General features: G+C 44.1%; 2 long non-coding RNA genes across 5 annotated transcripts; one reads left to right on the plus strand and one right to left on the minus strand.

Moving 5' to 3' along the window:
- Positions 1-8274: 8274 nt before the first annotated feature.
- Positions 8275-12717, minus strand: LOC118162596. The gene is made up of 2 exons (XR_004748526.1): positions 11097-12717; positions 8275-8970 (listed from the first exon to the last, which is right to left on the minus strand). It is a non-coding gene; the product is annotated as an uncharacterized LOC118162596 (long non-coding RNA).
- LOC118162595 lies at positions 10576-27329 on the plus strand. 4 transcript variants are annotated; one of them, XR_004748523.1, is made up of 4 exons: positions 14248-14719; positions 15323-17077; positions 18402-19963; positions 23813-27329. It is a non-coding gene; the product is annotated as an uncharacterized LOC118162595 (long non-coding RNA). The 4 variants fall into 4 exon arrangements; XR_004748524.1 differs by lacking the exon at positions 23813-27329 and having other exon boundaries at positions 14254-14719; positions 18402-18506; positions 19727-21258; XR_004748525.1 differs by lacking the exons at positions 14248-14719; positions 23813-27329 and adding an exon at positions 10576-11109 and having other exon boundaries at positions 18402-21258.
- Positions 27330-27566: the final 237 nt, after the last annotated feature.

Consider the following 27566-nt stretch of genomic DNA (forward strand, 5'->3'; position numbering starts at 1 on the left):
TCACACTGTCTCAGTGAACCATGGTAAGAACAGAAAGGTAAGACAACGTTTGTAAGATTTTTTTTAGCAGTAGGCCTTTGAAGATATTTTCTCACTGCAAATGCTTGAACAAAGTTGGTTGGTAGCAGGCTTATGCAGTGACTCCCAATTTTTAAAAAAAATCTATATTGAACTACTAGCAAACTTCAGTTTTTCTTGTAGGTCATGCAACACCATATCATACTCAGTTGAATAACACTATATATCTTTCTGTGGAGCAGGTGAGGAATACCTGCAATCTCAAAACCATTCTTGGAGAACTACTGATTAGGAGACAGAACGTCACTAATATGATCAAAGATACCTATCAAACACAGTATTTTCATGTACACACAACCACATCATGACCGCCTATAATTACAAATGATTTCAGCACCTTTTTGTGTTAGAGTAAGAGTTGCTGACAGCAAAGTCACACAATACTACTTTTAGCTCTGCAGGTGGGCAGTGTCAACTGACAGCTATAAAAAACCACCATCATAAATGAAATTAATTATTGTTGATACCTCATACACACATACCAAAAAAAAAAAAAAAAAAAAAAAAAAGTATTTCCAGTTCTGCAGGAAGGTTACACAAAACTAAACTGTTTGACGTGCAATAGTAACACCCACTAAAATTAAGAACACCAACCAGACCCTGTTTCATGAACTCATATATTTCCAGAGGACTGATATTTTCACCTGAGGTATTTAATGATTGATTTTTCTTACAGATTATTATTATTTGTAAATTTGAATAAAGGACAAATAAACAAGCTTTTCTTTTTCTCTGTGCTTTCCTCCTTCTCAAGACAGAGTGAAAGTCTAACCATGTATTTTTGGTAGCATTACAAAAGAGGAGACTGCAGTGTAAAGCCCAGGGAGGAAATGATCCTTGCTGAGGTGTGCATGCTTTGGCTGGGTTAAGAAAAGAAGCAGCAGCATTTGAAATGCAGTTTGTGAAAACAGATGAAGAATGGCTTAAATTTCTTTCACTCCTTTTTTTCCCTTGCATGCACAAAGTCCCTGCTTACCAGGGACCTCCTCATTAAACTCACTACTTAAATGTCTCCGTACCCAAAGCCAGTTGCAGTAATAAGAACTTGCATTTTCCAATAAAACCTATGTACAGTGCTGAATATTTTTGCACGCCATCTACCGGTACTCTTTTTCCCAAAATCATGACATCTAGATTTACAAAGCAGTTTTGTCATGAAAGATGGAGTTAGCTGAGCAATTTCAATCTTGCATCGAGTCCAGCCTTTTGCAGCCAGGTTGGATAAGTTCCTGCCTACAGCTAGCTGATCTTGGCTGTATAAATTATCAATTTTGATCCACTTAAGTAACCAGTCATCAGGTGCATGAGAAAGAGCTTCCCTCCCAGCCCCTGCTCCTACCCGCATGAGGAATTACTGTCTCCATCCCTGCACTCCTACCCAGGGCTCACCCACCAACCTCACAATGCACAGCCTCACTCCTGCTGCATCAGCCACAAATTTTACTCTCACCAGCATCCTCTCCTCAGATTTCCACAGTCTTTTAGTGGGGATCTGTGATCAAACTCAACCCCCTACACAAACAGCACCCCACACACTGAATTACAGAGCTCTTTAAAGGCTTTTGAATACTGATTTGATCTCTCTCAGCTACAAGGCTTCATAAATTCCAGGCCCTTTCCTTTGCTTCTTAATACTGCTAGCTCTCCCACTTCCATGAGCCAGTGTTTCATAAAGCCCCAGCTGCTGCAATCAAGATATCTGCAAGAGAAGCTCAAATCTTGTTTTTAAAGTGAATTTCCAGACATTACAGATTAAAAGTCTGAAAAAAATAGGGCTCTAGGCTCAAAAACTGCCAAATTAGCCCTAAGTGTCTTATTATTAAAAATAAAATAAATAAATAAATAAATAAATAAATAAATAAATAAATAATAAAAGCCTTGCAAAGAATTACTCATTAGTTTTGAATTCTTTAGATAATACTAATTTTTGGTGAATGCTTCATCATTCAGATTCCACCTTAAAAAAAAAAATAAAAAATTTAAAGTTATCAACTTATCAGCTTTCAAGCTGACCAAGAGATTCAGCCCTTTATCCCCTGCCTCGCCTCCCAGCAGGCCCCCCAGCTCATCAGCTGCTGAGATTGCAGGTCCCAAACTCCGGGTCTGTAAGGAGCTGATGCCTTCCAGCAGGTAGGCAGGCTTCAGCCTGCTCTTAAAGCGACAGCTTATGGCAGGCCTCTGAGATAATGCCTTTATTAAAACACTTGACAAAATCTCCATGAAGGTCCAGTGGTTCTGTGCAGAACTGGACAGAAGACTTGTAGTGTGAATAAGAGTGAAAGTACTCTGTCTGTGTGCATCAGTTTTTGCTGTATTGCACAGTGCTCTGCCTGTTCCATTCTCTCATTTTTTGAATATGCACCTACACCCAGAACAGTATGATATACCCCTATCACAGTTTTACCTAGTCTATACCTATCTTTGACAAAAACATCTTCAGTCACAGTAACACTACCATTTCTAGAGTAGACAAATAAATATTTCTCTTAGGAGATAAACTCACACATCCTTTCCCCCTGTATTTAGATATAGCATACTTTCTCATGAATGAACATAACCTTTGTATTCAGTACCAAGGACCTGACTTACTAAAAGAAAAAACACACTGATGTTTTTACATGTCCAAATCAAATTTGCAAAACCCACAACATGTGTGTGCAAGGTCTTTTTGTTGTCAGTCCATAGTGACACATATATGCAAACAGCTGTGAAGGTGTAACTCCTCCGGTGTATATAAGACATATTTGTACATCTGTACAAGGCTAAAATGCTGTATGCATTCTTTTCCCTGCCAATTTTTCAGGAATTAATTTTATAAAACCTCGCTCTATCTGTTTTGAATTGTAACCAAGCCTTCTCTGAAATCAGTTGGCTTGAAAATCTTTAACAAGTGGGGTGCATACAATTCATATATGAGTAAAGCAGCCTTCACTGGATCAGAGATAATTTATGCCTAGAGCATCAGAATTCCCATAGATATCAAGAACTGTTACAGTACAATAAGTCATTTTTAACCCAGGATGCACTGTACAGACAAGGCAATATTTTAAAAATCTTTCTACCTTAAAATGTCAATACAAATAAATATGAAGCTATTTTAAAACAACAAATGATATGTAAACACACAGGAAGAACACCTTCTGCTTTCTGAGTTTCTTTTTAAACCCGAGTTTCTTTTATCTCCTAAACCCATCCTCAGCTTTATACCAGCCCTTCAGCCTGGCACAAATCTTCCATCGACAAAGCACTGGGGTCCTCTCTCTCCTGGTCTTCACCACCTTAACCCGCACTGCTGCCTGTAATCGATACTCTCCACTTCCCATCACTGCCAGCCTCACACGCCTGACTTATCCCCAGTGACGTGAGTTTTCCTCTCTGGGCTAAAGCTACAAACTCGTATGTGCAGAAATGTCACTCTTTTTAAAGCATTGTGCAAAGATGGAGCATTATATTAAAGAGAGATGTGTGCACCCTTCCCCACTCCAAGTGCTATCTCATTCTTCCAATAGTCCCATTCACTTCTGTGGGCCAAATTTTGTCCTCTCCTTTGTCATGTAGAGCAGTATCTCAGTCCATGAATAGTCTCACTGATTTAAACGGGAGTTATTCATACAATCAACCATTAGTAAGAATGGAAAGAGAAGCATACATTATACAGTAACATTTCTAATATGTCTTCTGATGGCACAGAACAACCCACTGGTGGTAATACCTTTGCAAAATGTAACCATTAATGCTATTTCTTTTTTGACAAATTAGAAAAATACTAATTTCTATGAATTACTTTAATTTTAAAGAATATCACTCAAATTATTTTGTAGTGATGCAACGAAAACTCAGAATATAATGGCCATGCATCTGTTTTTACATTGCAAGACAACAGAAACAGAAAGTTATCTAAAAGAATAAATGAATTCTCCAAAATTGTTTAACACTAACAATCCATCCATTCACCCCAAAAAAAATTAAAAAATAAATAAAATAAAAAAATATAAAGAGCACATATAAATAAATATATACATAGCTCACCAAATCCACACACAAGTGGAAATAAAATTTATCTGGTTAAAATGCATTTCTATGCATTTTATCAAATGTTTTAAGGTACTCAAACGTTGTCACCTTTTATTTTCAGTACACAGAAGAATGAAGCCACTGGGCATTCTGTAGAGCGAGAAATGAAGGGTAAGGCCTCGAAACAGAAAGGAGCTTAACGTTTGAAAAAGCCAGTTTTGTTGGCTAATGCATGCTCTGTGTTGTGGACCAAACCAAGGTTAAAAAATAAAAGAGCCCCTTTAAGCAAGCTCTGGTGAAGGAATGGATCCGCTAAAAAATAACATTGCAGGTGCCACAATATTATTGTGTATACACTGCTACTCTGCTTTTAATAGTCACTCGTTCCTTTGCAGAGCAACTTGTAAAAGAATTATTCATTCTCTCTGTGCATATATTTTGAGAATAATTCACTGTACTTTTCCAAATTATTTTCAAAGTGCACGCACAGGAAAGGATACAAAACTTTTCCCAGGCTACATTTGAAAGCTTGTCAGCACTCAGCACTAAGGCCTTTAATCCCAGGCTTTAAATAATTTAGGTAACACTTGATTACTCCATTGCTGGAACGTCAAGCTCTGCAAAATCTGAGTAACAGAATATTTGAGGGGAAAAGAGAGAATACTCTTCTATAAGCACTTAAGTAAAATACATTTCCAGAGAACAAAACATGAACTGCAGCCTTCTGTTTGCAAGGCAAACTGTGGTAAAGCACCACTGAGGCTACTTCCCAAATAATACTGTATTCTAGTTTCCCTTAACAAAACCCATTAGTCAGGAGTTCTGTAGTGCACTGGTCACAGCTTACACGCTACAAAGTACAATATTCATAAGGCTTTAGGAGCAGCTTTTCCTTAGGTTCATACTGCTCAGTGATACACCCTAGCTATGTGCACGATGACTCCAGACAAACAAAAAAGCCCACCCCCATGACACACAGACACACACAAAATTTAGTCAGCAAAAAATAAATAAATAAATAAAGCAAGTTTTACCTTTCTGGTGGACTAAAATTTTCTTGAGAGAATAATTTCAATTTCTCAGGTAATCCACAGGGGATTCAATATTTGCTGTCTCTATGCATTTGTTAAATAATAATAATAATAAAAAAAAAAATAGTACAAATTGCTTTTTTCTCTTAGGTACATCTACACCTGTACTGTTAACAGGGTCTGAAATATCCAGATTTTTCAGTCATGTTCTCCACTCAAAAACAAACCAACAAAAAACAGTTTTATCCAACAAGCTAAAGTTATCTGGTACAAACTTATTCAGATAATTGTCCTGGGGTTAAGAGACATGAACATAATAATGTGGGCTGTGTGACAATCTATGCATATTTCATTACATAGAAACACCAATTTACTTCAGAATAAATAAACATCCTAAAAATATATTAGAAGGCAACAAAGAAAAAAAGAATTCCCCGCACTTTCCCTTGAGAATTAAATTATCACTTATGAGGTCCTTTAAGATCCCTTTTCACCACTGTCTTTGCATCCTTTTTTTGCACAGAGGAATACAAAGTTTTTCTCTTAAATCTCTCAGTTCCTTCTCACTCCAAAGCTCACCGTTTAGCCCTTTGCAAAATGTAGTGCTAGAAAATCAGGAACAACAACAACAAGCCCACGATTACCCTCAGCAGAGTCAATAAATGGCATATTTGACTCTCTCTCATACCATTTTGAAATGAGTCCTCACACAACTACTGCCCTGACACCTCATCCATCAGCTCTTAAAGCACAAGAGCAGCGCCCCACAAGCAAACCTCTTCTCTCCTACGCCATCTCCAGAGTTGAGGCCCAGATGAGAAATAGCCTTATCTTCCAATACAGCAAGGATGAACCTCTAAAATCAGACAGCCTTGGCAATTTGACCTAAAGCCATCCTTACTTGCAAAACAAAGTCTCCATCATCTTCAGAGCAAGAAGGGAAGAGAGTGAGAGGGAAAACAGGGGTGGGGGGTAGGGGGAAAGTCCAGTCCTCTGTGACCTGATTGGAAACTTTGTTGTGGCAAAAAGAAAAAAAAAAATCGCTTTGGCCAGTTGAGAAAGTGCCTATGGTTGCTCTTGTATTGGGAGGGTCTGTTCAGGGTTTCTCAATCTTCTTTTCTCTCTCTCTTCCCCCCTCTCTCTTTCTCCCCTTCTCTTGTTTTGAAAGGGGCCTCTGGTCAGCGCTGATTAATAAGTGTTTTTTGTTGTGAAGTGTTGAATAATAGAAGATGGCCGGTGACCCAGGAAAGACTAAACCTTGTGCTACTTTATTGTGGCAAGCTGAGAAAGGGGCTTTAGGACAGAGACCCCAAGCACTGACCCGCACACATCCTGCGGATTCCCTATTCATTCTCACAGCCTTACAGTCGCCCAGAGCTCCCATTGTTTGCCAAGCAACAATGGAGATTTTGCACAGAAAGTAAAGCTCTTTTCAGATTCCTCCCTGATGTTTTGCATTTGGGGAAACAACCATCCTTAACATTTTTTCCCTTAAATGAATTTCATAAAAACTCCTAGGATTTGAGGTTTTCTCATCTCTCAAGACTTTCTATATAAACCTTAGAAAACAAACATTTTCTCTTAATAAATACTTTCTTTTTTTAATTACACAACACATTTTTCCTGGGGAACTGCTTCCCCAGAGATTTTTTGGGGGGGAATGGAGATTTCTTTTATTTCTTAGTACATCACTATGCTTTAATGCACACAACATATCACTGCAGCTCCTAAAAATAACTGTTTTCAAGCATCCTCTCTCTTGAGTGGGAGCCAACTGGAGAGTGCTGTTCCTTTCCAAAAAAAAAAAAAAAAAAAAAAAAAAAAAAAAAAAAAAAAAGGCAGAAGATTGAAATCTCTTAGTTTATTTCTGCCCTGATTAGGCAAGCCTAGCTTTTATCTCCTCTCAGGCTGGCCCCTTCCCCACTCTACAAACAAAGAGTTCATCTGCAGCCACCAAGGAGGGCAAATGCCACTCCATAGACATGCTCTGATTTACCTGTAGGGCCCAAACCACATTTCTCTTTCTAACCTATGCATTTATTTGCACTCTAGCCATGTGGATAAATAACTTTTGCAGCTGTTGAGCCTTTGGGTAGGAACACAGCTAGATGGATCAGAGGCCTCGGAACTGTGGAGTTTTGTTTAATTGCCTTCCCTAGCCTGTTATTCATGTATTTCCATCCTCTATGGTCTCCACTTACACATGTCACCAAGCAGCTGGGAGGTTTGGGTATTTGGTTGTGCCTTGTGTTTGTAGTGTATGTGTCTTCTTGTGAGTCTACTGGGCATTTATTTTAAAAAAAAAAGGGGGGGACGGGCCCCCCCCCCCGCGGGAAACAGGAGGAGGTTGTAATCAATAGGACAAATTCCTGTTAAATTGCTAAAAATGGGATTTCTTCCCCCTCAGTTATTTGAATTTATAACTGACTGAGCATTTTTATCAGGCCTATTGCTCTCTCTGAGTCCACACCTGCACAGGGAGGTCCTGGAAATCTGGAGGTGAGGGAGGAAAGGCCAGGCTGTCAGAGACCCTCCCTGCAACCCAAGGGGCAACAACAGTCTTTATTAAGGATATCGGGCAGCAAAATTACCTTGGGGGGGGGGGGGGGGGGGGGGGGGGGGGGGGGGGGCGCGTCGTAAAACACCCATTTGCAAAGGGCTTTCAGGCCGAAACTCTTTCATCGGCAGCGAGGGCGGGGGGGGCAGTGCAGGGGCTGGGAACCCCCCCAACTCTTCCCATTTGTCAGCGCCGCAGAGGAGGGGTGGGAGAGGCGCTGGGCTGGAGGGGTGGGCTGCCCGGTGGGGTGGGCTGCCCGGTGGTCCGGCCTCGCAAAGCGCTGCAGCCCCGCTCGCCCGGGGGCTCGCTCCCGAAGCGGGGCCCGGCTCCAAGTGCGATGAGCGCGGGGGCCTCAGCCGGAGCCTAGAGCATCCCCGGGAGAGGGGCACGGCGGCCCTCGGCCTTTCTCTTTCATGCACACCAGATCCACTTAAAACATTAGGAAGGGGAGAAAAGGGGGGGAGGAAAAAAAAAAAAAAAAAAAAAAAAAAAAAAAAGGAGGAAAAAAGCGCCCAGCTCTATTGTTCCCCTGTTCGATTGATATGCTAATTCCCCTTGTGAGGGCATAACAAAGAACACCTTGCACTTCTGAAAGACTTTTGTGTCCCGTCCGGAGAAGTTTATTATCAACTAATTAGCAACAACTTCTAGCAATGAGTTGGGTTACATTTTCATAAGCTTTGAACAAACATCCTGAGCAGCGTCGTGTCAGGGTGATGGGCTCGCTAAGGAAAATAGAGTCCTAAATCAGGGAATGAGCTTTAATAATTAGAGCATGCTGTACATGGAGCCTTTGTCGACGTAGGTCTTCTTCCGAGGCGTTTGATTCACATTGCTTCCAGGCTTGCAAAGGACCATGACATGCACTCTACAAAACAAAATCTTACTCGAGGATGACTAGCCATTTTTTCCCATATATTAAGGTTCTTTTCTTGCCACCGAAGAGCATTTCAGAGTGCCCTGATAATGCACCGAGGATAATCAGTATATGAAGAAGCTCAATGCAATTAACCACATTCATATTAAACATTATTTTGAGAGGCTAGGTTTAGGCAGTCTAGTACTTCAACTATAAAAAAATCATCTGGTGAAAGGGAAGGTTATATCTGAAATGACAACATGAAAACATCTCTAGATTTCACAGTATTTTTTTAAATTTTCCATGTCACTCATATTACAGTCTTTCCAAAGGAACTGGTCTCAGGACTAGGTTAGTGCAGTGCTGTTTCTGGAGATTGCTTGTATCATTGGAAGCAAAAGAGTATCCTGTTTCCTCGGTTTAAAGTGAACCTAGGAAAAAAAGCAAGAAGAGTGTTTTTATATCATTGTAGTAAGCACTGGTTATTTTCTTCTTGGCTTTACGTAATGAGAATAGAGCAGAAAATCTTCTGAAGCTAAGTACACTCTAAGTTTTGCTGATAATTTTTATTGACTGGAAACAATGTACTTACAGCCTCATCATATAGTGAGGGTGTTTTTCTTTCGAGGTGTGAGGTTTGGCGGGGGTGGGGTTGATAACAGATCATTACCGGGTTGCTTTTGCAGTTTATACGTGCATCTCCAGCATGGACTTCCTCTGGTCCTAAGGAGAGCTCTAAGGGGGCTGCAAACCTTGGGCCCGTCCAGACACAGCGGTTATTGGGATGCAGAAGCAAAGCAGCCCAGCCGCGGCCGCTTTTGCAATTCACCTTATCCTCTGCTATTCAATTCATGTAATGGGTAAACACGCTCTCCAGCACTCGGTCTCTTTCTGTCCCCTTCTCCAAGCGATTTCATTTGTTTAAAATCCTAAAAGGTGGTATAGGGTCTTATTGAAACCCAGTAACGTAAGGGGCAGGAGTGGATTAGATTCCTTCATTTCCTTTCGGTAATCCTAAATGCAGCTATCTCTGGTTCCTTAATCTCCTCTAGAGTCGGATTACCACCCATTTGAGCGAATGCAGCTGGAATTAGGAGATGACAAGGGTGGAAAGAAAGTGCCAAGAACTCCTGAGGTGACCGAGATGTCGGGGTGGCCCCGGCCCCTCGAAACCCCCTGGGCTCCCCTTAGGGCCCCGGCAGGGGCGGCAGTGGTCGGGAGGTACCAAGCACCCAGCACCCATCGCCCAGCACCCAGCGGGGCCCTGCCACCCTCCCGCTTCTGCTCCACACCATCACGGCCCCTCTTCTGGGTCCCTTGGGTGCTTCTTCGCCTCCTGGCAGGCTTCTGCCAGCCCTGCGCTTCTCAGCTTTTGGCATGAGCGGGCTAGATACGCCCAGTCGTGTACGAGTGCCTGTGTATATATCTGCATGTGTGTGTATGCGTGTGTAGACACACACACATGGATGCTCATGTTTTCCCTGGAAGGAAGGACAGACATAAACCAGCAAGTGACATGTGAAGCGGGTGCTACCAGGCTTACACTTTCCCCTGTCTGCCTGGGAAGAGTAACCCTGCGTGAAAACACATGTACGTGTGCGGTTATTTTTTAAAACAATCTCTCATATTTGATTGAAATGGAATATGCCGGCATGTATATTTAAGATTAAAGCTTTATTCTGAAAGGCCCGTAATCCTTTCAAGGAGATTTTGTTGATATAAGACTTCATTGGAAAGTAATTGTGGATTGTACAGCTCTGACCTTTGCAGGAAGCAGGGTGCAGGTCTGCACAGCTGAGAAATGCTGTGCATCAATTTATTGTGAAGCCCCTGCAGACCAGCTAAGTATGCGTACAAGTTCAGGAATTTATTTAAAAGGTTACAATTAGTGGTTCAATCGTCAAAGTTGGGGACATGGTATTTTTATATTGAGTGAAATACATTATTTAATTATACTCAAAAAAAAAAAAAAAAAAAAGATGAAAAAAAAAAAAAAAAAAAAAGAAAAAAAAATAAGGACAGGCCTTCTACACAAATTGGAGGCAGCTAAATGCTCTTTTGTGCCTGCAGCTCTAAGGAGGCTGTGATGCATGCGAAGGAAAGTGACTGACTTAACTCATTGGGATTCAGGGAACGACCTGCCCTCTTTTGAAAAAAAAAAAAAAAAAAAAAAAAAAAGGAAGAAGAAGGAGAAGGAGACGAGTAAGTGTGTGTGTGTGCGTGTGTGCGTGTTCGTGTGTGAGAGAGAGAGAGGAGGGGGAGACACACACAGAGTCCTGCTTTCCTGAGCTGAGAGCTGCTGGTTCCCAAGCAGAAAGTATTAGGAGAAACGCAGCATCTTGCCTCTTTCCTGCATTTACATAATGAAATCACTTCTGTTTTTATTCCTGCTAACGGGCCGTTTTTGTTTGCATCCACTCCGAGCCATGGACGATGGGAACGAACAAGTGCTTAAAAACAAATAGACCAAAAAAAAAAAAAAAAGAGAGAGAGAGAGAGAGAGCGAGGGATAGAGAAAAATTACAAACCCAAGCACGCTGGGATGAGGATTACTCACTTTAGCGCTGGCTGTAAGTACAAAATCTCCTGCTGCATTTCTGAGCGATGCCGAGAGGCCGCTGCGGTTTGGGTTTGAGTTGCTCGGGTTTGGCTTGCTTCTTTGTTGTTCCCTCTCTGTCTTTTTAATATCATCGCCTCTTTATCAGCCTCCTGCCGAGTTACCTAAATAAGGCAGAGCCCGGCGAGGGGGAGCGGGCGGCGCGGGGAGGCGGCCGAGCCGCGGGAGCCCCGCGGGCGCGGAGGACCGGCGGATCCCGGCGGTGCGGGGGGCACGGGGGCATTTTCGACACCAGATTGTGGGTTTAGCCGGCCCGAAAAGACATTTTTCTCCGGAGCGTGTGTGTGTGTGTGCGCCTGTGTGTGTACATACACATCCTCAGGCAGCGTGGTCTTGCTCGAGTCTCTGTGGCGCAACGCGAGTCCGCCCAGCTTGAAGGAATGCGGTGGTCAAAACAGCTTTCCAGATGGTTTTATTTTTATTGTTATTATTATTTATTTTTTCCCTCAAGAGCACATGTGAGAGTGTGACTTTTCCCTGGCAGGATTTGATTTAAATAAACTAAGATCAAAACTGTCTTCTCTCTCTTTAGCTAGTCGCTTTTCTCCCCCTCCCCTCTTTTCTTTCTTCCTTTATTTCTGTGTGAGCATTCCTGGGAAAGCGGATCGCTTAGAGGGAAAGGCTTTTGAAACGGTGGGGGGAAAATGTAAGAGAATTCAGAGGGTCCGGGCTTTCTTTGTGTGGTGCTGAAGCCGCGGAGCTGCTTTGTGCTTTGGAAGGAGAAAATGGCGAGTCCTATTGTGTTTAGGCCATTTTCTTCCGGTACAAGGGTTTTCCCCCAAATCCTAAATACTTCAGGGCTCTTTTGAAAGAAGTCTCCCGGCCCACGAAGTGTGAATAGCTGCAGCTCTGCCTTTTCCCCAGCCAGTCGTCCCTTACGTTTGAGAGAGCCCACACATTGCTCCTCGCAGGGCTGGTGCGCAATTCCTGAAGCTGCTGTCTTCGGAGCCTCTTGCATCGGAGCGGCAATTTTCGCGTTATTCGAGTCAGGGGGGCAGGTTGTGGGAAGAAGGAGGACCGAAGAAATAATAATCTGAGAATTGTCCTTGGTATAAAATACTAGGAAGAAGCAACGTTAGCCAGCTGGGGGTTTGGAGGGTCGAAATCATCCGAGAAAGGGCTCATGAACTGTTGAGCGAAGATCTGACTTTTCCAGTACATTATTTTAACTTTATTTGTTTACGTGTTTGTGTGTGTGTGAGAGAGAGAGAGGGAGAGAGTGTCTATGCGTGTAGCCACATAGTCAGAGAATGCATCAGGCTCGGAAACAGGTTGTGTATGTGTATCGTGCAATTTTAGAGCATATTTAACCATTGTCTGCAAGTTATTCCCGCTGTAACATGGAAAGAAAAATAGTTTGCAAGGCTGTCAGTTCTTTTCAGGTCAGTCAGTAGGTCGGTACCACTTCCCAAAAGTCGCCACTGAATTTCCACATTAATCCGTTCAAGGAAACAATTGAGAGCCCGACGTTTTAAGACCGTTGTCCGATATTAACCACTTTTCATTGCAATGTGGACTTGCCCAGGCGTCAGTGATTGAGAGCACTTGGAAACCGTCGAGCTATCAAATAAACCCCAAGAAAGGCAGACCCCCCCCCCCCCACCCCCGACACACACACACACACACCTGCTTCCAAGGTGCTGAACTGAAATCTGTCTGTACTATCACCACTAATACCAATATAGCAGAAGCTACCTAGCAGTGCCCCGGGACAGCTTTTGCTCGCCCTCGGCGGCAGCAGCAGCAAGCCCAGCCCGTGTCGCTGCCGCCCGACGGTCAGGACCATGGACAGAGCGCGGCCGGGCGGCGGCGGCCGGACCGGGGCAGCCCGGCACGGCACGGCACCGAGCGAAACCCGGCTGGCCTGCCTTCCTTGCTTTCCGTTTCGTGTTTGCAAACAAAAGCTTTAAGAAATGACATGTAGAATTTTCCGGCATGAGAGCAAACCCTGTTAGAATGCCGTGCTAGTGTTTTCTCTTCTTACCACACTTAAAAGAAGTAGAAAGATCTCTCAGTTCTGCACAAGATTGCTTTTTCTTTTTTTTTTTTTTTTTTTTCTTTTTTTTTTTTTCCTCCCTTCAACTCCGAGCCAAAAATAAACCTACTGCTCGGATCGGCTGAATGACAGTGGTGTAAATTAAATTGATTTTATCAGTGACCAAGTTCCACAATTGGAAAAATTAAATGCCACTTTGACAGACAAGGATAATATGGAACAGATCTATAAAGCAGCTCCTTTGAACAACAACATCAACAACAACGTCAGCCCAACAGGAGCCTAGGTACTGGCGATCCCTTCTTCCTCATCCCACTCTGTTATGTCACATCATTAAGTTTGCCTTTCTGCGGTACCGAAATGATTGAAACCATTGTTTGATGCAAAGGGACTAACGATGATGAGTCATGGACTTTATGCCACAGCAAAGGCAACAGACATGGCTCTCAGGCAAATTTTTCATTTATTTTGATCGCGCTTCCAATCGGACCTTTCAGATACACTTTGCGGCCCTTCCGACCCACTCAAAGCTCCGCAGCAGCCAGCAGCAGACTCAGAGTTGAGCCCCGAGAAGGACAAGCCGCTCTGCGCCCACCTAGGAATGGCAAAAGCCCGTTAGCCAGAGCCCCCCGACTGCTGGCCTTGACCGACCTCAGCGCTCTTTGCCTGCCCTAGCTCGGCTCGGCACGGCTCGGCACGGCACGGAACGGCTCAGCACGGCACGGCTCGGTTCGGCAGCTTGCTGCACGCCCGCCGCAGAGCCCCAGCCAGGAGCCTCGGGATCAAGCTGGCCCCGCACAACCGGGCCAGACCCGTGCTAACCGGGCTGGGCCCCCCGGGGACAAAGCCCACGGGCGCTTCGGGTGGGCCCGGCTGGCGGCGGGCTCCCGCGGCCCCATTGCGGGGGCTGGGGTGGGACCGGGGGCGGCCGGGGGGCGCCGGAGGGGGGAACGCGGCGGTGCCGCAGTGAAGGGGGGGCGGTCGCCGTGCGGGGAGGGAGGGTGGCCTCTGGGCTGAGCCTGGCAGCGGGCTCCTCTTCCTCGCTATGACTGTACAGATTCATGTGACATTGAGGTTGGGGAGGTGGGAGGAAGGCGGAGTGGGGGGGGGGGGGAGGGAGAGGAGCCGGAGGGAAGGGGGAGGGTTGAACTTTCTGCCGGGCTCGGCTTTTCACACCTTTCTCTCCCCACCATGCAAGAGGACGTTTGGGGAGAGAGCGGCTCGGCGGGGTCCCCTCCGAGCGGGTCCCCCTCGACCTTGCAGGGACCCGGCCGGGCGGCGCGGGGCTGGGATTGCGCCGGGTTTCAAGGACACGGGAGATGATCGGGACTTTGGGAGCCAACATCTGCCTGGCTGGTGACGTCAGCAGCCCCGTGTAATCCTCTTGTACTGAAGGCAGATGCCTTATTTGTTTGGCTGGAGAGGCATTAATCCCTAATTCTGGAGCAGCAAGCGAGGGGGAGAGACCGGACCGCTTCGTACCCCCCGAAAGCAGCTCGCGGGGCTCTCCTCCTCTCTCTGCGCTCTGCGGCTCCAGCTGGGCGGAGGAGCAGCCAGTCCTCGGCAGGTTTGGCCATTTTTTTTTTCATTTTTTTATTACTATATTTTAATACTCGGAGCGGGGTCATAAGTCTTCCTTTTATTTGGGTGCTCGGATTTCTCCCCATGGATTTCGCTCTCTGCTCTCGTACGCTCTTCAATACGAGAAAAGAAGCTAGGGTGTTTTTCCTCTTTCTCTCATCCATTTTCTTATTTTTTTAAATAAAAAAATATTTTTTTTCTTCTATTTTTTTTTTCCCCTGTCCGGGGATGTTTTTGCAGCGGCGGGCAGGGAGCTTGCCCTTTGCGGTTCCCCCCGCTTGGCCGCTTCCCACCGACGCCCCGGTGATGGGCGTTTCGCCTGACCCCGCTCGGCCGCCGAGCGAGCAGCCCAGGAGGCTGGGGTCTGGCCGGCACCAGTTCCGCGTCAACCCGTGTGGCCCCCCTTCCCTTCCCTTGCCTTCCCTTGCCTTCCTTCCCTTCCTCCCCTTCCCCTTCCCTCCCCGCCCTTCCCCTGCTCTGACTCCCCCCTCTCTCCCTTTTGTCATTGGCAACCGCGCGGCGTGCGGGCTCCCGGCGCCCGTCCCTCCCCGCCTGCCTTTCTAATTCTCTCGCTTTGTCTCCTTTCCAGGCGGTCGCACGCAGGAGCTGCGGTGCCGAGGGGGGCCAGAGCCGCCTGCCCGGCTTACCCCCCGGATGCCCGGGCAAGCCACCGAAAAGTCTCCGCGAAGCCCAGCTCGCCGCCGGAGCCCAGCCAAAGCGCACTCGCTTCGCCTCCTCTCCTCTCTTCTCCTCTCCCTCTCCCGGGCCAGGCTCGGAGGCAGCAGTCGAGGTCAGCCCGCACGGGTCGTGGGGTCCAGCCCGGGTCGAGCCCGCAGGGCGATGCGCGGTGCCCGGCCGCCCCCCAGCTCCTCCCCGGCGTGCCATCGGCACCAAACCAGAAGGGTCCCCGTCCTGAGCGGTGAAAGACGGCAACAACCGTGATAATAATAATAACAATAATAATAAGCTTAGTGGTTTTTTTATTTTTTTATTTTTTTAATTGTAATGACTTCACCCCTCATTTCCTCGCTCGCACAGTTCAGCGTAGGCAGGCCAGATGGGCTGCCCAGACCCTCCCGGGAAAGGGGCAGGTGCGAGTGAGTTGATTTTTTTTTTTTTTTCCGCTTTACAAAGAAAGATGACATGTCCCGTCCTTTCATTTTTCACCGCCGACATCCAGGCGATGGGAGAGGGGATGGATGCTCCGGGGGTGCGGGTCACACGGCCCGGGCTCCAGCCGAGCCGCAGGAGCAGGGACACGGTCCCTCCCGGGCAGGGATGCCAACCCAGAGACGTCGAGACGGGGAGAGCCAGCTCCTGCGTTTCAAATCACGCGAAGACGCTGGCGAAATTAACGCAGTCGCCTGGAAGTGCGTTATAAGCACGCGCTTGATTTCTATGATTTTTTTTTAAGCCATTAAGTACATATGTAACAGCTTTCCGGGCACTGCAAACAACAGATGGGCCAGTAGAAAAATTCGAGCATGAATTACATCCAGCCCAGGCCAGGATGGGACTAGGGCGGAGGGGAATTATATTTTTCTTCCTTTTTTTTTTTTTTTTTTTTTTTTTCGGGGTTCGGTTGCTATTCTGTTTCCAGAGAGAGCGAGCGGGAGTGCTCCAAGGCTCCGACTCTCCGTGTTCACAGCGGACCTTGATTTAATGTCATACAATTAAGGCACGCGGTGAATGCCAAGAGCGGATCCTCCAGGCGGCATTAAAGCTCTCGCCCGAACATAGCACAGCACCACGAATAAAAAGAGTAGCGCTAAGTGACACATCAGAGAGGAGAGAAAAAAAAAAAAAAAAAAAAAAAAAAAAAAAGCAATAAAGGGCTCGACGGTCTGTACTCACCTACGGAAAGCGCCACTGAATAGGACTCGCGGCCGGGACGGCTGAGCCCCGTGGAGAGGAGGGGACCGCTGCCAGGGGATGGCAGCTGTCAGCAGCAGGTAACGGGGACGTGGGGCAGTGCGGGAGCCGTGCGGTGGCAGCGGTGTCTTCCGAGGTGGCGGTGCCTCGACCTCTCGCTTTCCTGGGCTTAAAACCATGTAAAGTCGACGACTGGGAAATAAATACATTTTCTGCTATGATCATCGCGAGGAATTGTTCTTTGCGCATCGCCCAGCCGGTGGCAGGAGCGCTGCGGGCTCGGCGGTGGCTCCTCCTTTCGGGGGGCTCCGCGGCACGATCGTTCGGGGATCGGGGGGGCGTTTTGTGCACCGGGGAGGGGGTAAAAAAGAAGGGGGGGCAGGGGAGGGCGGAGAAGGGGGAGTGAGGCTGGAAGCACAGCGCTGCAGGAGGGCAGCGGTGTGGCGGGGAGAGCGGAGCGATGTGCGGCGTGGTGAGCGGAGCGGTGCGGTGCGGCTCACGGGTGCGGAGCGGGGGGAGGCAAGGGGGTGCGTAGAGGCCGGAGGAGGCTTGGGGGTGAAAAGGGGAGCGGGGGGAGAGGGGGGGACACGCCAGCAGAGGGCCAGGTGCATGCGAGGCCGGGGCAGCGGAGATGAGGCTGTGGTGGAGGACGAGGAGGTGGCGGGGGCCACGTCGGTGCGGTGCGCAGGGGGTGCGGGGCGGGGAGGGGAGAGGCCGGGGCTCCGGAGGCAGCGGCGGCAGCCTCCTTTGTTCCGCGGGGCCTCGCCGGCGGAGGAACAAAGGAAAGGAGGGAGGCCGGAGCCGGCGCTGTCCTTGGTGCTGGCCCGGCCGCACGGAGCGGCTCGGGGCCTAGGGGAAGCATGGGAGGAAAATCCCAAAGTGGGCTGAGATGCAGGAGGGATGGCTGCAGGCAGGGCAGGGGTGTGGAAGGGGCTGAGAAGAGGCTCGGCCTCCGGCTCTCACTGAGCGCCGTGCAGAGCCGATGCCCCGACGGGGTGCCCCGGAGCGCAGCGCAGAGCATCCCTCCCGGCAAAGCCTAAAGCAGGGGAGCTTGCAGGGGGTGCTGCAGGGGCTCCGTCCCCGTTCCCGTCCAGGCACCGGCAGCGGCCATCGCCAGGCGGCGCACGGCACTCCGGCGGGCCTCATTCTGCACTGCCCGTTATCGAACGGCGGCCACAGCCAGCAAGAGCAGAGGATGCTCTCAGAGAGTAAATAAGGAAACCCAACTAAACCACAGTGATAAGGACAAGGACAATAGTGATAGCCATTAAATTCGCCCCTGCCAGGTGTGGGGGTCTTCACCTTCCCTCTTCCTGCACTCAGCAAAGAGCAGTGATCGCAGTGTTTTGCGTGGTGTTGCTTTTGTTTTGCTTTTTTTTTTTTTTTTTTTTTTTTTTTTTTTTTTTTCTCTTTTTTTTTATTTTTTTTTTCCCAGAGATTAAAGTGTAGATCGGACTTGTCACCTTCATTGCAAAGGTATGAAGGGAACAGTCTCTGCCCTTTCCTCGGCCTTTTCCCTCTGTCTCGCTTTGTACTTGTCCTTGCATGATCCAGCTGACAGAGGAGGCCCATCAGATTCTCTGTCCCTTCCCTCCAACACAGCGAACTGGGGGTTGAGCCTCTCCTAATGCTCCTGCCATGCCGCATAGCAGTTCTCATTTTTTGCTTTGTGATATCTGTATACACTGATACGCACATCTGTGTGTTTATGCAGGTTTACATTATAATACCTATGCAGGCTTATAATTTCTGCTTATCACTGCTTCTTGTTTATATTTCCTCTGCAAGACCCACAGCTTCGCAAGATCTCAGGGAGCTGAGCAGGGAGCAGAGGAAAGTCTATCTTCGCCTGCCTGTGTGTGAGCCAGAATGAGCCACAGCCAAGACTGACCCTTGCACAGGTAGAAAGCGGGGAGGACTTTTAAATACTGAGCGACACAAAGTGCTCAGTTAAACTCTTTGTAGGATTACAAACCTGAGATGATCATTCCTGCATCAAGGCATTGCGCCCACCACAACTCGCTTACATTTTCTTTCTTGAAAACAGGTACTAAAGATCTGTTATAAATATTATATTGTTCCATAGCAAAATAAATGTAGTAAATATGTACACAAAGGTGCCACTGCCAGTCTCTCAATGTAGGCTTTAAAAAATTTCTTAAAGCTTGGAAAGAGATTGAACTTTCTTTGGAATAGATGGAGCCTTCTTTTGCAAAGCTTCCAAAGACATGGAGCCTTGCCGCCTTCTAAATTGTAGCAGCAGCAAATGACGGTGGTGATGGTGATGTAGCACATGAAAAATGGTTGTAAATAAGGTCTGATCTAGCGAAGACCCAGGTGGTGGACAGAGCCATCCAGAGCCGTGCATTTCCCCCTCTAGTGTCATGTTGCTGCCATAGGAGTATTGAGGTTCTGGTGGTGGCGTCTGAATGTAACCTGCATTTAATATTAACCACTTTCCTTCCTGTCTCGAAAAAAATAAGGAAAACCCTGCCCTCAGAAGCTTATCCTCGGGGCAGCCTGATTCCCAAGGCTAACTCAATCACGGCTTAGCGCTGCCTGCGAGCCCCCTCCGCAGGACGAAGCGTTAAGACCCCTCCTCCCATCTTTCCATCCCCCTTCCCCTTTCTGAACCGACGCCTACCCGGCGCTCCGCGCCCCTCCGCGCCCCTCCGCTACTGCAGTGCCCCCTGCCGGCCCTGCAGGGCGCACGGCGCAGCCCTGCGCAGCCTCCGCCGCAGAACTCGAGCCACTTCAAGTCTTTCACACTGCGGAGCGTGAAATATTTTCTTGCCCGTCCACTGGAAATCAAGGCTCTCCCTCTCGTGTGAAGTCAGTGCTGTGAAATAGCAGCTGTTACACAAAAATATGAAGGGCAACGGGCCTTTGTGAAGGGCAATGGGCTAAAATATGAAGGACGACATGCCTGTTGGGGATGTTGAGGCAGTCCGGGGCATCACTTTCACTCAGGGACAAATGGTCCTACTACAACAAGGGGCAAAGTCAAGGTAATACCCAGCTTCGGAAGAAGGGTTTCTTCAGAAGGAAGCCTTTAAATTAAAAATCAGACTAATTAAATGCCTGTGTTTCATTTTATTTCATCTGTCCTCCTATATTCAAGGCCATGGTCAAGGAATGCATAGAGCACAGGTAAGTGAGGCAATAAGCAGAGCGAGCCCTCCAGCAGAACGAGCGCTCTTCCGCTGCCTGCACCCTGCAGAGCTTGCCCCAGGAGCAGGACCTTCCACCGAGCCTCCCCCAAGGGACGCGGAGGAGAAGCACTGTGTCCAGCACTTCAAGGCCTGGTGCATGACTGCAGCTGCCACACTGCGGGACAGTGTGTGAGCCAGAAAGCAAGGTATGGCAACAGACTCATTTTCACGCTCTGTGCAAAATTTCTTTTGTATGATTTAGCTCCGTTGATGCTGATAAATTACTACAATAACTAAAGAGTGAGATAATAGCAGATAGTAATTTGCAGTCTAACGTGAATTAATTTTCTCTTAATCAGGCACCGCTAAATAGCATGGTGGGAATAGAGTACAGTACTTCTTAGCATTAAATATTTGTTTGCCTGAAGTATTCCTAAAAAAAATCTGATTACTCTAGAGTAGTCCAACAATCAGAAAACGGGAGAAATACCAAATTTGAAATACACTGTTATGGTTAAATTTAACTTAGAGGCAATTTGATTTACTTTTAGCATCAGTAGATAACCAAATTAACTTCATGTACTTTTCATGCTTAGGCTAGCTTATAATTCACTGTATTAAAGTAATTCTGTTTATTAGGTGGTGAAAGTACAGGTTGTGTGTTAAACAATTTAACTTAAATACACACTTAATACTTGTACAAAAGTAGTTAAAATCTATTCTAAGGTTGTTAACTCAGTCACTAACAGGTTTTTGCGTGTGTTGTCTACAAGAAAATACAAGATGAAATATGCTGTTCACAGCAATAAACTAGCATACATTTAAACCAATCTTAATGAATACAGTTGGTAACGAAGTAAAAGGCAATAGCTTTTGTTTCTTAGCAATTCTAGCAGATAACTACAGAGTTTTTTGAAGATACCTTAACGGTGCCTGGAACAGAGAATAACCTAATATACTTCCCCACCTTGGAGGATTATAGAACACACTGTTATATGTCATTTTATGACACTTGTATAAAAGGGCTCTTCAGGCTTTTCTGAACATAAAACTTCCCCCATACAACATTCAGATCTCGCTAACTGGATCTGTTAGAAGTATTTAACCTGGTTTAGGCCATCCAAAGATTTATGCTTTGATTTACTGTTTTACATCCCAAGTGCAAGACAATCAGCTGAGATAACATTTTTCAGTGAGCATACAGGTCATGGGAAAAAGCTCTTACCTTTACACTGTTATTTTTCAAACCTAACTAAAACCTTTTTGCTATTTGTTCTTTCTTTGGACCTTATATGTTCAGTCTACTGATATTTGTGGATAAAATGAAAAGACCAGCTTTTACAGGAAAAGTAAAAGTACATCCTTTATTTTATTTTATTTTATTTTACCATACACACTTTCAGATAATGTGACAGCCTGGGTAAAGTCCATTAAAAATCAAGGGCACAACTTCCTTCAACTTAACAAAATTAGGATATCTATGAGTCCTATTAAACAGAATAATAATAATAAAAAAATGATGTGGCTGTCACTAATTAGAGCAATAATTAGTAAGATGTTGACCTACTTTAAAGATTTTTGTAGTTCCACATCTCTGTTCTGAAAAGGACCCTAAAGACTAATAAATCATTTGCATGAAAAGAGTGACAGAAACCTAAAAGAAAAAAATACCAAACTGAAGTTTTAGCTTTGCATTTCTTTTGCTCTATTACAGTCAGTTACAATTTCAAACTACCTATCTGAGTCAAACTAACAAAAGCAGATATAGGTTTCAGGTCACAAGTATTTAAGAAACACTTAGAAACCCTGACTTTTTAACCTCACATGTAAAAAAAGAAGTGTTAATGTATTGAAAAAAAGTATGTGGTTATTCAGATAGGTCTTCTGCATTTACATGTCCACAAACTCGATTGATTTTTCAGATGAAATACGCTTCAAGTATGCTTGATTTTTTATCAAGACGCACATTTAAGACTAAAAGCAAGGTTTAAACACACAGGATGATGGCTGGAAGTGCATAGGACGCAATGTATGTTTGGAAAGGGATTCCTTCCTTCCCTGCAGGAATTCTTGACTCAAGATGGCTCTCAGCTCACACTGCAGTCCCTAGCTGTGCTCAGGCCCCACAGTTACATAGGGGGGTGAGAGCACACAGGTGCTTGGAGTCTCCATGACCAGCAAGACAGCAGACACTTTGAGCTGAAAGTTCATACTTGTCACAGAGGTCATAAAGCCAGTGTTCACGTAGTGCAGTCAATTAAATAAAGCCAAATATTATATATGCGCAAAACAGACCATTCATTTTGCATTAAGAAGGAAACAACTCAACAATAGCAGAAATAATCCCAAAACACTTTTCCTTATCTGTGAAAAAAAATGGGGTTTTTGAAAGAAAGGGCAGAATGACTTTAAGGATAAGGACCAGTAGAAAAAGAGTGAAATATCATGTGAAGATGTGGAAGCTCGCACTCTGGAGTTAAAGAGATTATTTCATGTTATAAGTTAGAACTGCAATGGCTGGGGGCAGTGAGAGGAAAAAAATGGCATATTTTTTGACTGCATAATATCTGTATGTGATATAAACCTGGGGAAACAAACAAACAAACAAACAAATAAACAAACAAACAAAAAAGGCCAACGAGCTGCTACTACAGGAAATTATTTTATGCTGTAACCCTAGGTGCAGGCAAGGCTTCACTGAGAATATTATGTACAGTCATAGTCAGGAAAAGGGCTGCCAAGAGAGCAAGAAAAGGAAGAACCTCCAGTATGTGAGGTGATTGGGAGAACTTGATGTGTAAGCTCAGCGAAAACGAAGTCAAAGGGGAGATGTGTGATGGCTCTTCACAAGTACCTAAGAAGAAACACCAGGTTGTGCAAAGAACTAATTGCATTACAGCGTGGAAGCACAAACACTATCTCGACAATAAATTACTGTAATCTAAGCATAAAGGGAGGTAAATTCATATACAGTCTTCTCATTAGGCTAGTGGAGGTACGAAACACTAATTTTAAGTGCGAGTAACTAAATTATTTTACTAAATATTATTCAGGTCCTCTTTTTATAACATGCTGAAATCTCAAAAAAAAAAGGTGAAGAAAAATAATTAGACCAGATGTCAGCCTACATCAAACAAAATATTTCACACTTATTATGAGTTCAATGAACATTCTAAAATAAAAGGCTGTTTTGAAGAGGGAATGAGAGAAGAGCAAAAGAGCAAGAGCAAGAGAGACAGAAAGAGAGGGAGAGGCAAGGAGAAACAGAGGGAAACAGGCAAAGGGAAGGAGAAAATATTTTTAAATAAAAGAAAATGTTAACAACGAAGTGTTTTACTATATTCATTCAAAGTATTTTTGAGTTGTCTAATTTACCAAAATGTACACTATTTGTTTTCAATGAATCAGCATTTTTTTTTACCAAATAAAAATAAAAATCCTAAATCTCCTGCTACTCAAATAGCCCTCTGTTCTTCTTTGAAGTTTTCTTTCAGTCACTATGCATAACTTACATAGTAATATAAATTTAAATATATGAAAAAATATTATAGGCTTACAGAAACAGAAAATCAGACTATGTTATGGCTTGGTTAACATTGCTAGAAATAAATTCTCATTTAATATTCTCTAGATCAGGGGATCCAAAAGCTTTTTTCTTTATTCATTTTCTTCTGTTTTTAAATACAGAAATAAGGCAAATGCAAAGACTTTTTTTTTTTTTTTTTTTTCCCTTTGGTAGATTTTATGGGCTGACAGAAGAACATTTGGCAGTTTTTAAGTTCTACTGACTATACACTATCAAAGAATTCAGCTGCTGTACACTCAGGATTAAATGCACAAATATATTGCGTTTTGCTTGCAAGGTCATTCCCACACAAGCATATACAGAATTAAAAATATGTATAGGTAAATATACACCTGATATCAACTACATTAATATTAATCTATTTTCCAATAATCGTCAGTTCATACAGGCATGCTATATCATAACTAAGCTTCACAATAAATAACCTAACCTTCATATTAAAATGTTTCATTTTCCCTCAATTTTTGAGACAAAGCGAGCATTGGAAAAAAGTCATCTAAGGATGCAAAAGTTTCAGGAAATCATAAATGAAGGAAGACAAGTGGATAGAACTGAATATACTTCACTGTTTTTACCGTCTTAGTCTACATGACGGCTGTGTGTCCAGATGCAAGACAGGAGCCTGCAACATGAAGACTATTCTACAGCTCATGAGCAGCTGAAAGAGCAAAGATGAAAGACTACCCAAGCTAATCTGGATGGAAACCGCAACGGTGCCTGGAATATTATAGGAATACAGAAGCTAATAATTTATTCAGAAGAGTGCAACTGGTCCTGAGTAGAAATAAGGACTGAGATACAGTACAAAGTTAAATGAAGAAAAATAAATCTCCAACTCCTGAAGTTTATACTGTAACACAGAAAAGCACAGAAAGGAGACAAAGAGCAACAGAACTGTGAAAATTGCATTATTATTTTTTAATTTACAATGCATTTTCTTCATTTGTGTATGCTCATCTTTATATGTTGAGCTTAAGACATTTGTGCAAGTAAATTTCCAACAAACATTAACTTTTTGTGGGCAAACTCAGGTCCATATGTGCAAGTTTCAACATGCACACATTTTCGATGAATTTATTCAAGCACTCATCCACTCAAAACGTAAGAACAACCTTGTTCAACCAGCAAAATCCACAATCAGGTTTTGAGTGGATAAGGAATGTCAAAAAGCTGTTTTCTGCTGAAAACTGAAACATCCACTGGGCACGTTAAAAGAAGCTGTGTCTGTTCATACATAGGCTGGATTCTGGACCACAACATATTTTTCCTTGATCCCTATGAAGAAAGATGAAGTGCAAAGGAGATGGAGAGCAGGGATAAACCTTGAGTGTGGAGCCGTGATTATAACCCAAAGCCTGCCCTTGACGAGAGGATATGAAAGGTTTCTAAGGAATAGGAAGACAAATCTTTCTTTCTTCCTATGTACATCACAGAAATGAGCAATACCGAAAGACCTGGAATTTAGAAAGACCAGTGAAGAAGGAGAGCAGTAGATGAATACAGACAGGGAAATACAGAAACAGCTCCTGTGAAGCAATTGCAAACATCAGAGATAAATCAGAACAAATGAAAGGGAAAGATGGATGATCTTCCTTCTTCTGAAATAATCCCTGTAGAATGAGCAGGAGAAAGTTGGCTTTGAATTTGCTAGACTTATACAGAAATATTAAAGTATTGTGTTACACATATGCACATTAATTAATGCAACACAAATCAATGTAATGCACAACGATATTGCATATGATCCCTTATATGAAATCGGGTGTTTCCCTGCTGTATTTCAGAGTTTACATCCCTGTATTTTCCTTTAGAAACTGTCTTACTAGCAGCCACCACTTTTCTGGCTAAGAACAACAAGGTGGGATTTTAACCATCAAAACTGCTCAGCTAAGGAGTCAAGTTGTGTTAAATGAACCCCCTGCCCCGGATGAGACAGAAATTAGCTGAAATGTTTGAATTGCACGCAGCATTGCTGTGCCCTTTGACTACGAGGAGAGCTGGCACATTTAGAAAGTGATTGCAATGGCAGGGAGGGGTTAGTAGACATCATACTAATGGTTTATGTTTTCCTAAGGTTCTAGGAAAAAAACAACAACAACAACAAAACACAGGTATCTGGAGAGATGGTTTGGCAGCTACTACTGAATTTCTTATTTTTTCCATTTGCTCAACAATGAGAAAAAGTCTAATAAAATAAATATTCTTACAGGGCCAAAAAATGTCTGAGCTCTCCCAAGCAGGCTGCTTCATAAAAATAAACATGAAAAATATAGAGCAAAGTCTTAGGATGACTAAGGAAAAGTCACTTGACATTCTTTTTTAAAACATATGTATTCTGGCTTGACTGTGAAGTTTTTAAAAGGCATTTGGAAAAGTTCATCATTTATGAGAAAAATCTGCCTTTGTAAAGAGATCAGAGTTTTGCAGATAGGATCCTTATTTATTATTTCAACATAGCTTCTCAGGGGTGCCCAACCACTGAAACAAGAAAAAGTAATTTTATGAAGTTTCTTTACCCTCTTTTCTTCCTCTGAGTATGATGCACCAGGACTGCCTTGCCTTCCTGTAAGGCCAGCAGAGCCAAGTTGGCGGCCTCAGACAAAGCTATTGCTAGACAACTGACATCTAAATTCATCAATATTTATAATCTTCCATCAAATGGCTGCTTCTCACCATAGAGAACCTCAGCGGTAATACCTTGCTGATGATAAGGCCTCATTTCAGTATTGGTACCAGTCCAGGTTACCGACCTAAAGCACTTGAGATCTGCCTACCCTGGCAGGGGTACATAAATCTGTGTGTGTGTGTGTGTGTGTGACACAGCCATTCAGCTGTGTCCCCAGTGCCCCAGTTTGGGAAGCACAAGTACAGCTTATGAAAGTTTCTCAATTCCCAACATAAGAAAGCTGTGACCTCTGCAGTGCTGGTTATTACAGAAGCTCTGTCGCTGGAAGTGAGTAAGAAGAAAGTGGAGCAGGTATTTACACAGATCAGTCACGGGCAGAGCAGGTGAGCAACATTACAAGTGTTACTTTTTCAGGGTATAATTCATGTGATTCTATCTGTAAATCTCTGCTACTCATGTGATGCAACTGTTTATAGCAAAGTAGGGATGGTAGAAACTGTTTAATCCAACTGTCTAATGTACGGGCAATTATCCAAAACCACATATTTTCTAAATTCTATATGGGCAGAGATGGAGCTTAAGAGCTCTGTCAGGATCAGAGCTGCTAACAAACTTCTAAGAAGTGCTCTGGGGATTGGGATGTGCATAACAACAAAATCTGAATATTCAGTGTGAAGAACACTCCTGATTTAGCTACAGTCTATGTAAATTAAATTTTTACTTAATGCTTGTCACTATGCATTACACTTTAGACTTTTTCATGGAACAGCAGTGGAAGAAATTGGGTAGCCTGTGATTTTTCCCTCTTTTATTATTAGTATAGATGATACAGAGACCTGGGAAACTTGGTCAAGGACACTGTTGGAAATACTATTATGCAACCAAATTCTCCTGCCAGCTCCTCCCTTTTCAGGTTACAGCATCACGTTACAGCTAGCTACCTGTTTATTTATTCCCATGTGTCATATTTAGACATGAAATACATCTGCATTTATTTATAGCTATAACCACAATACATTTCTAATATATCTACAAAACTGAACAGTTCTAGAGAAGCTAAAAAATACTGGATTTACAAAAGAAGAAGAGGAAAAAGTTTTCCAAAATATTTTATCCTATGTTTTCTTCTATCACTCCTTTGACAAAACTAGGCATATTTAACTTACTAAAGTCCAAAGACATCCCTGGTGTTCACTTTTAGTTCTAATCCAGTTCTTTTGTTACTGAACCAGTTCAGAAAAACATCTCTGTTCAGGAAAGCACTGAAACATACACTTAAACACATTCTTAAAGGTAAGTGACTTATTGAATCAGACTTATAATTTAAAATAGTATTAATAAACACTCCTTAATAAACAATTACATCTGATATGTGTTTACAGTGTAGTGATGTTTTCATATTCTTTCACATTTCTCAGTTTTTACCACTAAGACAACAAATAGGAAGATATGGAAAGACGGCTCCAGGTTTTTGATAGCGGAGGCTAAGATGTCTTTGTAAAGCCTCATTTTCAGAAGTGCACCACTTCAGAGAATCAGGTTCACAATGAAAAACTCATCATCCGAGCACCCAGCATCAGTAATTACTTGGAAATTT

The sequence above is a fragment of the Oxyura jamaicensis genome, chromosome 2 (genome assembly GCF_011077185.1).
Source record: "Oxyura jamaicensis isolate SHBP4307 breed ruddy duck chromosome 2, BPBGC_Ojam_1.0, whole genome shotgun sequence".
NCBI lineage: Eukaryota > Metazoa > Chordata > Aves > Anseriformes > Anatidae > Oxyura > Oxyura jamaicensis.